A 12,495-nucleotide genomic window follows, 5' to 3' on the forward strand; every position below is an offset into this window, starting at 1 on the left:
TGTACCTAAAAATTAAAAAAAAATATATTTGTGGTTCTTGAAATTATCTTTTTTAAGGACCCCATCCTATTTGTGTCTTTTCCTGATTATCTCCCCTTGTAAGTGGATTTTACAATTTAAACTCCAATAGACTCAAGGATGCTTTGAACGTAAGTTGGTTAAAATTGTCCCAATGGTTCTTGAGCTGACGTTGAAAATGTGAAAAGTTGACAGACGTACGGATGTCGGGTAACTGGTAATCATGCAAAAAATCTCACTTGTGCTTTCAACTCAGGTTAGCCAAAAAGAAATGTTTTACACTGCATGTTTAGAAATATTGTGATCAATTTAAGATGATTTTAGTTTAAGGAAAAGTCGCAAAACACACAAATAGAAAAACACACAAAATGTGGTATGAAAATCATATTGAATAACAAGTCATTGGAGATACTATATCTATAAAATAAGGAGCAAAATTATTACAACTTTTAAAAGTTTTTTTTTTGCATATATTTGAAATTCATTTCTTCAAAAGTTATCTTTTATCGTACATAGTATCTCACCGTCATGCAACCAGGAGCCTCAATCGAAAGATTTTGAGCACCACCAACTACGCCAACATAGGAGTAGCATCTAAAAACAAAAAAATAAGATAATGTATACAGGATGATTTTCGCTCCGAGTTATTTCCACCCTTGAACAGCAGCAATTTTTTTTTTCAATTCGCCAAGTCACAGTATTGTTACAGAAATTATTCTAGTTTTTTTTTTTACTTTTGGTCATTGATAAAAAAAAATTTATTCACAGATAAAAGTTAATGGGATCGGGCAGCAGTAAACGCCTATTTTAGTCCTCTGTGTTCTTTTAATTCGTTCTGTTTGAAGATCACTACCTGAGACTAAAATTGGGTCGTGTTTAACAGAATAGGGTAAAGAAATGATAGCATTATAGTAAAAATAATTTTAGAGACTGCAAATACTTAATAGGGAATAAATAACCTTAATTATACGTGTATGCTTATAACGAGGTCTAAAAAACTGAAGATTATAAGACGAATGATCTGAACATATAACATATAGAAACTATAAATATTTAATTATTTAAAACGTTTTGGTGCATGTTCAGATGTACTGATCAGACATACATTTAAAATACAAACTATTATCCAGATAATCCAGAGTAGAATTGATCGCAAGCAAACCCCCTCATAAGTAGCATCCATCTGTGCTCAGTGATGTGTACAGAGTTTAACTAACTGAATTCACCCGTGAAATAAAACTGTTTTTGAAAACAGGGCACGAGCTCTGTGATTGTTAATGTTTACGAATCATTCGATTTTTCCAATGGTTAAAGTCTGTACACACCACGGATCACAGCCTGACAATAAATTCTGAGCTGGTTTTGCTTACGAACATTTCTATTCTGAATTTTCTGATTATATAGTTTTATTATTTCTGATTAGTACTGCGTAGTAAGAATAAAATTCAGATATATGAAAGTGAGAGGAATTGTCAATCAAACCCGCCCTGAACTTCGAGATGAAAAGACATTTTAATTATATTTTTCGTGAAATGTTGTCGTAATATATAAGCTGTAATATCATACAGAAAATTTGAGAATATACATGTATTAACTTCAAATCTTTCTATGTACCTTTGGAAGAAGGATATGGAGATAAAGAACAGTATTCAATCTCAAAGTCCATAAAACAATACAAAACAAGAGCAGAGCAAACACGGACCTCCGAAACATCAAAGGTGGGATCAGGTGCCATGGAGGAGTGAGCATCCCCTGCTGACCGGTCACACCCGCCGTATGCTCATTGTCGTGATCGTGAAATAACGGAAAAATCGTCAATTCAGTGTATAAATATTGGATTAACAATTAGTATGAAAACATCAGTCAGCATTTAAATCAATTACAAATTGTATTTGCTAACAAGGTCATTTTACCGACCATAGAACTTACGAAATGATGACTTTAAACAAGGTTGCTGGTATGCAGGTGATAAAGGTATATTTCTCTATGCTGCATAAGTAATAAGGGAAGTTGACGATAGAAACCTTAAAGTCGCCACGTTTATCATATAACTTGGTTGTTAGGTTCAAAAATCATTTTTAACAGAAATTGTACATACGAATCGCCATTGAGGATCCGGACGTAGTCTGTTTCCGTCGTTCTCTCTATCCATCTTACACACGTGTAGTTATCCAGCTGATTAATAGAATCTTTAATCAAGGTTCTTAGATTCTCAAGGGACCCACCTAAAAAGAATCAAATGTCTTGAATTAAATTAAAAATATTCTATTAAATCAAACCTTAATACCTGTAAGCTATTTTCTACTGAGAACAAAATGCCTTTTCGAAACACTGATGTTCCCGTATCGCAGCTTATGGCAAAGAATGAAAGAAAAAAATTCAAAGTCAGGTTTAAAAGGAAAATTTGTTAGTAATTTTTAACAATGTTATGTCTTATCAGAAGGAATAAACCTGTAAAATATGAAAACCCTTTAGTAATAATTATTTAAAAGTACATATGTAAGAGCATAAAATGTTGCTTGTGTTAAAACTAACGCTTATTTTTCTCTCTGAGATACTTAATTTTTGAAAGCTTTTTTTCGCCAACCACATCTGGTGAGAAAATAATTAAGTTTAGTAGCAAGCTTTTGCTATGTGTTTTTTGAAACTAAATGTACTACAAAATATGTGAAAATTTACGTCAAAATAAGGGAACTTTGTCAATTAATAGTTATATATTTGGCGACCCTCATGTATCCGTTTCATATTCTTAAACTTGGAAAGAATGAGGATTGACTGATTGTTTATTGTTTAACGTCTCTCTCGAGATTTTTTCACTTATATGAAGACGCCACCACTTGCTGGTGGAGAGCTGCAAATTATGTCCCATGCTCGGCACTCGGGACCATTGAGCAGGAAGGGATTTTTTCGTGCAAACACATACTGTGACACGGGATCTCGGTTTATTCGTTCTCATCCGAAGGACTGGTCACCACATCCCACAGAAGGATTCGAACCCGCGACCTAAGGATCAACTCCTAACTTCGCGATTCTAGAGTAGACGCTCTGGCCACTGCGCGGGCGACGAAAGAATGAAGAAAAAATTTGAAAACAGCACTGATTTGTCTGAATAAAAATGGCTTAAAATGTTTTCAAGGAAATCATTAGTAAAGTAGATTTCTATTCCTAATTACAAAATGTAAAGTTTAAGGTCATAAATACATACTGTCGGTATAAGTTGCCTCGTCAATCCAGTATGGAATCCTTCCGTTTGGCCAAAATCGTGCAGTATCCTGAAATATTCTCTTCGAATGCAAATTTCTCTTCTAAAAGTTGTACAAAAAGAAGTATGGATAAGTAAATAGCCTAATGGTTTGAAATAAAATGGTAGTTTTTTAAAATACAGTTTTCTCTAATTAAGTGGTATAAAAGGAAGATGAAAAGCTTTATAATTCGTTAAAATTTGCATGTATTGGCAAAAAAACGGATATTTAAGAACGAGTTTCCCCCAAAAAAATCATCTAACTCCTCCTCTTTACCTTCCTCTGTCTTTCTCCCTAACTTTTTCTTTCTATCCTTTTACTAACCCCCCTAACCCTCTATCTCTCCAGTTTGAAATACCTCGTCATTTTCCCCATTCCTGTCTGGGTTACGTGGATGTTTGTTCCTGTCTGGGTTACGCGGATGTTTGTCGTGGTTGTCCTCGAGTTGTTCCTCTTTATCATGAGGCCGGATGTTGGTTGGCTGTTTGGTTTATAAAGCATGAAAATACAACGCATAGAATCATCAGAAAACAAAGGTCAAACGTAGTTACCTTATTTTTATAGGCTTTGGGGGTGTTATATCTTGCATTTTTTTATACATAGAGAAGACTATAATTTTGTCGTTGTAACCTTAATTAGTCATATTAAGGTGAATATTAATTTGTTGATTGGAGTGACCCACGAATTCAAAGAAAAATTAGCCACAACGAAATCTAATGCTTCCACAGATTTCACTTTAATGGAAATATACATGTATTATAATTCAGCAAATACAGGACATTGGAGAAATATTGGATTAACCTATTAATGAGTGCTTCTCACCTTCCTTTCTCCTCCCGGTAAATCTACCCTTTGACTTTCGGCCTCATCTTCTAAATCTGACTCGGGATCAAGGACCTTGAAAGACAAAATATATACAAACAGGAAACTGTAGGGACCTGATCACAGACATATGGTATATCTCTGCCTTTTATAGTTCCTTTGCTTACTTTGAGAAACATAAACGATATGTATCACGCCATTATTATTTTTTTTTTTCAAACATAATTTAAAAATCAAAGGTATAACATTTATTTTTTTTTTTTTTTGCTATTTATCATAACAATATTGTTAGAAACGTTGTCATTTTTTTTTATTCATCCAATTTACAACAGCAAATTTATCTATCGTTAGTGATGCCATTTTTCAAATTTCATATTTAAAGTCAATTCAGTTTCATTTTTCATTACGGAGAGAGAGAGAATTCGATTAGTGCAGTAATGTACATCAGAAATTTTAAAAAGTGGGGTATATTAAATGAATCCAGAATTGTCGGAATAATTAATCACATTTAAGGTGGAATGCCACAAACAACTTTTTATTTTATAGATCTTCGAGTCATCCTTTTTAAACAATGGTTTCAGCATTGAAAGGTCGATATTAGCTCTTAATTTTTTTTATATGATTTTTTTTTTGTATTTTTTCAAAGACAATTAAACAAATTATTTACAAATAATTTGTTTTCGAGTTAAAAGTTTGCTGAAAATGAATGCACCATATGAATATCTAATAAAATATGTAAAGAAAGGCTGGTTGGATTTGTTTTAATTTTTTGAATAAAAAAATATGAAAATAAAACACATTATTTGTAAATATTTTTAAAACTATGGTTAAAAACACCATAAAACTAGCCACAACTGAGGAGAACATGTTTGTCAATCATATTTTTAAAAGAAATTGAAACGAAATTGAGAAATTTTAGAGAAATTATTTTTTTTTAATTTTTGGAACTTACCAGATCAAAATTAAACTGATCCCGATCAAAATTAACACAAAATGAATAAAATGCTAATTAAGTGACTTTTCATGTATTTAATATGAAGAAATCTATTTTATTGTCAAGTTCAATAATGTTTTAACCCTTATTATACCCAATCAGATTAGTGTTCTTAAGGAAATGTTCTTTTTTTCCAATAATTGTACAATTATGGTTGGATCGGTTTAATTTTGATCGGGTTTGGCCAAAATTAAAAAAAAAATTAATTTCTCTAAAATTTGGCTATTTCGTTTCAATTTCTTTTATAAATATGATTAATGAACATGTTCTCCCCAGTTGTGACTGGTTTTAAGAAGATTTTAACCACAAATATAAAAAAAATATTCACAAATTATGTGCTTTATTTTCGTAAATATTTTTTTATTTAATTTTTTTAAATATCTATACAGCTTTTCTTTACATATTTTATTAGGTATTTATGTGATGCATTCATGTACAGCAAAATTATTACAAGAAAGCATCTAATTTGGATGTTAATAATTTTTTTTCATATAAAATGATTTAGAGGTAATGTCGGGCTTTCAATGCTGAAACCATTGTTTAAAAAGGTTGACTCAGAGATCTATAAAATAAAAAGTTGGTGTGGCATTCCTCCCTAAAAGTAGAGTTTTAGTGATGGGAAGAACCTGAATCGCTTTGCTCTCGTCTCTCGTCTCATTTTTACAAAAGAAATTTATTTTATTTGATCTAACTGTATAAATATTGAAAATATTATAACCAAAGAAACGTTTTTTTAAAACGATGTATTGTTTTCAAATTGTAAAGAAGATTACTTATTTACAGAAAAACATTAAAAATTTCCAGGAAAACAAATATTGCATATTACCTCCAGAACAACCGTTTCTGAAATTAATTTCAGATCATGTCATATCTAACATGAACATGTATTAAACTTTCAATTCCCTTTCAAAATAATGACCCCCCTACTCGATTTTTGTTGTTGTTGATTTTTTTATTAAGTACACAGTATATAGTATCTTGGTTTTTGATGTTGTTGTTGTTGTTTTTTATTGAACGCATCACCCCTGTACAAAATAAGGTCTTGTGCACCCCGTGCATATTTATAACAGGAACCCTAACTTACCGGGACATCAAGTTGATCGTCACCAGTCTTGTCTGAAAGAAAATAGAATTAATAAATTAATATTGTTTAAACTAAATCATAAATAAAAACAATCTTTTAAATACACATTCATGTACTTAAATGTACACCATATATATACACGAATTTTTCCTGAAAAAAATGTTAATATTTACAAAGCCTTTGTTCACCGTAATTCTAAATGGTGGTTGGTTTCACAGAAAGTTCCGACTTTATATACATTGTGTGACTTACCGGGGTAAATTGACGCGTCGGCCTCTTTCTGAAATGATATATGTTACGTATATAATAATTTTCTAATAAGTCTAAATTTAAGGTCCTACAACAAGGAAACTGCATGCTTTCCGCATTCTCAGATATATTTTACAATGCAAAATACAAATAATATTATTGAGTGGATGTCTAAATATAGTATACAAACCTTGCTAGAGAGAAATATCTAGGGGTCTGCGTTAGAAATCAAATCATTTTCTCTGTCCTCTCCATCAAGGTGCTTATTTTCAATGTGATATTGTTTATCTAGTACAGTGTACTTATTTATTCATCGTGTTCCGAATAAGATTTTTGAATATGGCTTTCTGCAACAAAGGTTTGTCAAAATATTCGGGGTGGGGATGGGGTGGGGGTAAGAGAGAAAATTATTGAATTGGTTATTTAATTTAAAAGTATTTAGAAAAGTTCAATACCTCAATGTTTCTTTGACTTGGTTCCTTCAGGATCTTAATAAGCCTTTCTAATAATTCTGAAAGGAACAATTAAACACATTAGTTTTGGAAAGCACAGGTTAAGGGTTAATATGTAAAATATAAAGAAGGGTAAGTCATATATGGTGAACATCGAAAAAAAAATACGATAAAACACGTTTTTTTTTCTTTTGAGAAAATGTAAACAAAAACTGAAACAAAGTTTACAGAGATAATCTGAAACTGAGTTTACACAGGTCAAAATTAACAATACCCCCCGTCTAATGTGAACATACACTATCATGTCAATATACACATGTTCAGTGACGGACAGATGCACAGATAATAGGAAGGTGACATCAGATTCATATAAAAATAAATCCCACCATATAGTAAGCCTCACCAAGTTTGTGCTAAAATTTCAAGCATCTGTAATGAGATCAAGCATCTGTAATGAGTAATTGCTGAGAAAAGTGCGACAAAAATTATTGTTATTTTTGGTACAGACAGACGCACAGATAAACAGAAAGCTAACATCATAAGTACAGCTCAATGCACTTTCTAAGCTTACATGGTTTCTCACACATATTATGGTCACATTGTTATTACGCAAAATTATGTAACGATGCAACACAATATATTTTAAAAGTGATTTCTAACTTACTTCTAAGTTTATTTAACTAACTTAAACATAATTTGCTCATACTTATTGGTAGGATTTTGATATACTCTTGGCTGATGGATTGTGATAGTTCCCAAATGGTTTTTTCGTGGTTTCTCGTCAAATGTAGCCATCTATGTACCCGTTCTTTGTACAGCCTTTTTTTTTTTGTCTTGCACCGACTCAAAAGCAGTGCAAATCATGTAACTTTTGTATTTTTGTACAATAACATGACTCTATAAAGCGCAAGATGATAATAAGACCTCATTTGTTCGACTGCTTTTCATGTTGAAAAGCTAGCATCTTTTAGGGAAACTTTCGAAATCTCATCATGAAAGATAGATCCAACAGCAAAAATTCTAAAGTTTCAAACCGTATATGTAAAAGAATTATTTTTTAATGGTAACAATTTACTATTTTAAAAGATAAAGAATACTTTTATATTCTGGCTTTTGCCATGATTTCTTTATGCAACATTGTCATTATTTGGCATTTCGGGAATACTATGACGATTATGGAAAATGTGTAAAGTACTTCGAAAAATACTCATCTTTAAGATGTTTGAAAATTTCATCTAAACAGTGACAAAGAAAGCTTGAAAATTGTAAATACTTATGGTAAAATCATACATATTTCATTATAACATTAATGAAGTCCCATTTGAAACATCGATTTTAAAAATTTAAGATTATGGATTTAAAGAATATGTACATTGAACGTAAGATATCAATTACATATTAGGGCTATGTCTCCTATTAAAGGTCGCTAATGTTCATTTTATTGCAAAAGGAATTGACCTTAATTTGTGCGAAAAACCATGTGAGCTTAGAAAGTGCGTTACGCTGTAAACAAAAATATATCCCACTATATTGCATGAATTAACAAAGAATATACTAAAATTTCAAGCATCTGTGATGAGAAGTTGCAGAGAAAACTTCCACAATATTGTTATGTATGAAACGGACAGACGCACCGATAAAGAGGAATTTGACATCGGATTTTAACAAAAATGTATCTCGCCATATGCCTCAGAGAATATTGTGTTAAAATTCCAAGCATCTGCTATGAGTAGTTGCTGTGAAAACTACGACGAAACCAATATCTCTTAATTTCGATGAAGCTCTTTTGGTCTGTGTATATAAGTTATATAACAAAAAAGGAGCACTTGGATTGAAAATTTGCAACAGGTAGCAAAAATAACCATAGTAACACCGTTCATTGATTGATTGATTGTATACTGTTTAACGTCCCTCTCCAGAATATTTCACTGATATGGAGACGTCACCATTGTCGGTGAAGGGCTGCAAATTTAGGCCTTTGCTCGGCACATACGGCCTTTGAGCAGGGAGGGATCTTTTTATTCGTGCCACACCTGCTGTGACTCGGGGCCTCGGTTTAAACGGTCTAATCCGAAAGACCGCCCCATTTAGTCGCCTTTTACGACAAGCAAGGGGGTACTGAGAACCTATTCTAACCCGGATCCCCACGAGGTACCGTTCATCGAGATCAAAAACTGAAATTTCTATTTTAGTTACCATGGTAATACTATTATTCGAAATCAAAAACTGATGCATTAAGTTATGTATCTGAGTGTATTCTACTTGTGTTGAAATTCTACTGAAATAAGGCCAAACTTGTAGGAGGAGGAGCATTTTATAGTAATTTCACTGAAATTTCAATTTTTAGTTACCATGACAACACCATTAATAGAAACAACCAGAAGTCTCTGTCGAGACTGTAGCTCTACTGGTTTGAACTTATCAAAAACCATTGCACTATTTTATGTATCTTTGTGTAGTCTACTTGTGTGCAAACTTATTTTGAAATCAAACTAAAACTGTAGAAGCAGTTGCGTTTTAAAGGAATTTCACAGAAAATGCTATTTTTAGTTACCATGGTAATACCGTTCATCGAAATCAAAAACCGATGCACTATTCTATGTATTTTAGTGTAGTCTACTTGTGTGCCAAGTTAAATTGAAATCAGACCAAAACTGTAGAAGGAGTAGCGTTTAAAATGAATTTTCACAGAAAATTCTATTTTTAGTAACCATGGCAACAAATAAAAAACCAATGCACTATTCTATGTATCTTAGTGTAGTCTACTTATGTGCCAAGTTATATTGAAATCAGACCAAAACTGTAGGAGGAGTAGCGTTTAAAAGGAATTTCACAGAAAATTCTATTTTTAGTAACCATGGCAACACCGTTCATCGAAATAAAACCAATGCACTATTCTATGTATCTTAGTGTAGTCTACTTGTGTGCCAAGTTATATTGAAATCTGACCAAAACTGTAAAAGGAGTAGTGTTTAAAGGAATTTCACAGAAAATTCTATTTTCAGTAACCATGGCAACACCGTTCATCGAAATTAAAAACCGATGCTCTATTCAATGTATTTTAGTGTAGTCTACTTGTGTGCCAAGTAATATTGAAATCAGACTAAAATTGTAAGAGTAGCGTTTTGAAAAATTGTTTACAGACAGACAGACAGACGGACGGACGCCGGACGCATTACTATCGCATAAGCCCTTCTGGTTTCTGACCAGTAGAGCTAAAAATCAATACTCAATATTCTATTTCTTAGCGTAGTCTACTTGCACTGTTATATGCCAAGTAATTTTGAGATCAGGCAAAACATGGATGAGAAGTAGCAGTTTGAAAAATTGTTACAGACAGACAGACGGGACGGACGAAGGACACCTTACTATCGCATACGCTGTTCTGATCTCTTGCCAATACACCCCTACTAATGTGTTCGGAACCTTGTATTTGTCGGTGTTCTGCATATCATAAAACCCGATGAGTTCAGAGTAGCTCTGACATTGGTTCTGGCGAGAACTAGCGAGACTTCAGCGAGATAGAGTAAATTATTCACGGAAATGTGGCTAGGAAGTGACTAGCACGTGGAGACATGGTAAACAGAACAGTTATGTTGTGTTTTAGTTTTCACCACCCTTTAATATCATTCTGTAGAAATGTTCTTCAATCGATCTTTCTTGAATTCATTCAAGTTTAAATTATTTTAAAGTTTTTTCTGATACAATTTTCTGCTTTCATGAATTAGAATTGCTTTTCAGAAAAATATTTTGCATGGGGACCGGGACTATATTTCTTGGCGTCAGATTAGCAAATGGGGCACCAATGTGACTTTAACTGACAAATCAGATGAATGAGAATTGCATTATGGGTTACTATATGAATACTACAGGAATTTTACGCTTGATAAATTCCGTTATTGTACTATCGGTGAATACAATTGCCAGGTGGATTCCCTTGCCAACACACGTGATCACGAGTTTACATGTATAGTTATGTAAAAAATGTTTTGTCCATTTAAACGCATAAGAGAAGCTGCTCGTTTTCGTTATCCTTGAATTGCTGGTGTTCTGAACTTGACACGAACTACGTATACGTTTTATTAAGCATATTTTTCTCTATAGTTATTAACAATTAAAAACGCCAGTGATATTATTAATAGTTTCTAATGTTTCATGGGAACATTTTTTTTTTACTTTGCACTCCATCGATATGATCATAGATTGACCTGAACCACGTGTTCGAAGTAACATGTAAACATGTATTTGGCGTTGCTCGTGGTATGATCCTCTGTGCGCATTAATAGCAATAGCCATATAAGGCAAACAAAGGTTTGTCAGTGTAAATGATATTATACATTTTTATAAGCATCTCGGTCGCTAGTGAGCTGTAATTTTTGCAGTAAAGTATAAGATGTATTAATTGTATTAATTTCTGTTATTTAAACCAGAAAGGTGATGAAAACACACATCCCCCCCCAGAAAAAACAGACTATAGTAATTTCCTGTTTACCAGGTCCAGTACAATCACTAGATTTAGCTATGTAGGTAGAATTACCTACGTAGCTTTATTTACCTACCTCAGGTAGCTTTATTTAGCTATTTTTAGGTAAGTTTTCAAAAGTTTTCTTTTTATTAAAAAGAGAAAAAAAGTCGCAATTTAATGACTATTGATACTTATAATAGGGAGGCTTTAAAAAACAATTCAAAGCAGAGATAGTTTATACATTGCTGCATTTGGACAATTTAGAGCAAAACATGTAATTCCATTGTTTGGTTATCTGACCAAGGTGTGCGGTGAAACACACATTTCTGAATAATTACCGACCTATTATCGTGTTAACCGGAACTGGACTTCTTTGTCATTTCATTCAAGGAGTAACTGTTTTAACTGTCATACATAGCCCCAAAACTTTCAGAACTTTGATTGCAATTGCGCAGAAAAAGTAATTTCCTGCAAAGTTGAAAATTCACTGCATCAAAATGATATTTTATTTATAACCAACCTGTTTACTGCCAATTTTATTTATAAAACCAGACCTACCCTATAACCTTTCAATACGTAAATCTAAACCACGTGTCTTGAATTTAAATCACAATAACATTAGTAGGGGTGCAATAGAGCTGAAAAGCAGCAATGCATATATTTCAAAAGAAAATCGAAAAAAAAGCATTGAGTGAGATAAACATACCTTTTTCTGAATACTGAGTTTCCTGGCAGGACAGATGTATAGATAAGAGACAAAGGAAAACAAAACTAAGCCACACCATTGTAAACTGAGGTCCAAGGCGATCCTTGTTTTCTCTACTCCACTCAGCACGCTTCGCTGAAAGTGTTTAATCGTAGACGGCGAGCCGGTTCTTTAAACTTTCAAAGGAACCACGTGATATATTCGTTCACTGAATTCTATTCATCCGAGTTTTTTACGCTAGTGTTTATATACGATTCCGCCTTTTGAGAATGAATGAAATAGATTTGTAATGTCAGCAAATCGCAAACATCACATAAATATAATTTTCTGAAATACTTTTGACCTAGTAGCATGAATATATTTTAAACAAATAAATGCAGTGTTTTTCATGTAACGTTTTAATTTATTGGAAAAAAGGCGCGTGTTCGATCGTAATTTCAATGCGAGAACTAAAAAAGACACT

General features: G+C 32.7%; 1 long non-coding RNA gene across 1 annotated transcript; it reads right to left on the reverse strand.

Annotated features, from left to right (window-relative positions):
• Positions 1 to 6,412: 6,412 nt before the first annotated feature.
• On the reverse strand, positions 6,413 to 12,188 carry LOC134265371 (uncharacterized). The gene is made up of 3 exons (XR_009991742.1): positions 12,033 to 12,188; positions 6,865 to 6,920; positions 6,413 to 6,440 (listed from the first exon to the last, which is right to left on the reverse strand). It is a non-coding gene; the product is annotated as an uncharacterized LOC134265371 (long non-coding RNA).
• Positions 12,189 to 12,495: the final 307 nt, after the last annotated feature.

This window comes from Saccostrea cucullata, unplaced genomic scaffold, assembly GCF_032062105.1.
Source record: "Saccostrea cucullata isolate Sc308-1 unplaced genomic scaffold, CSIRO_AGI_Scuc_v1 ctg10745, whole genome shotgun sequence".
Lineage (NCBI taxonomy): Eukaryota > Metazoa > Mollusca > Bivalvia > Ostreida > Ostreidae > Saccostrea > Saccostrea cuccullata.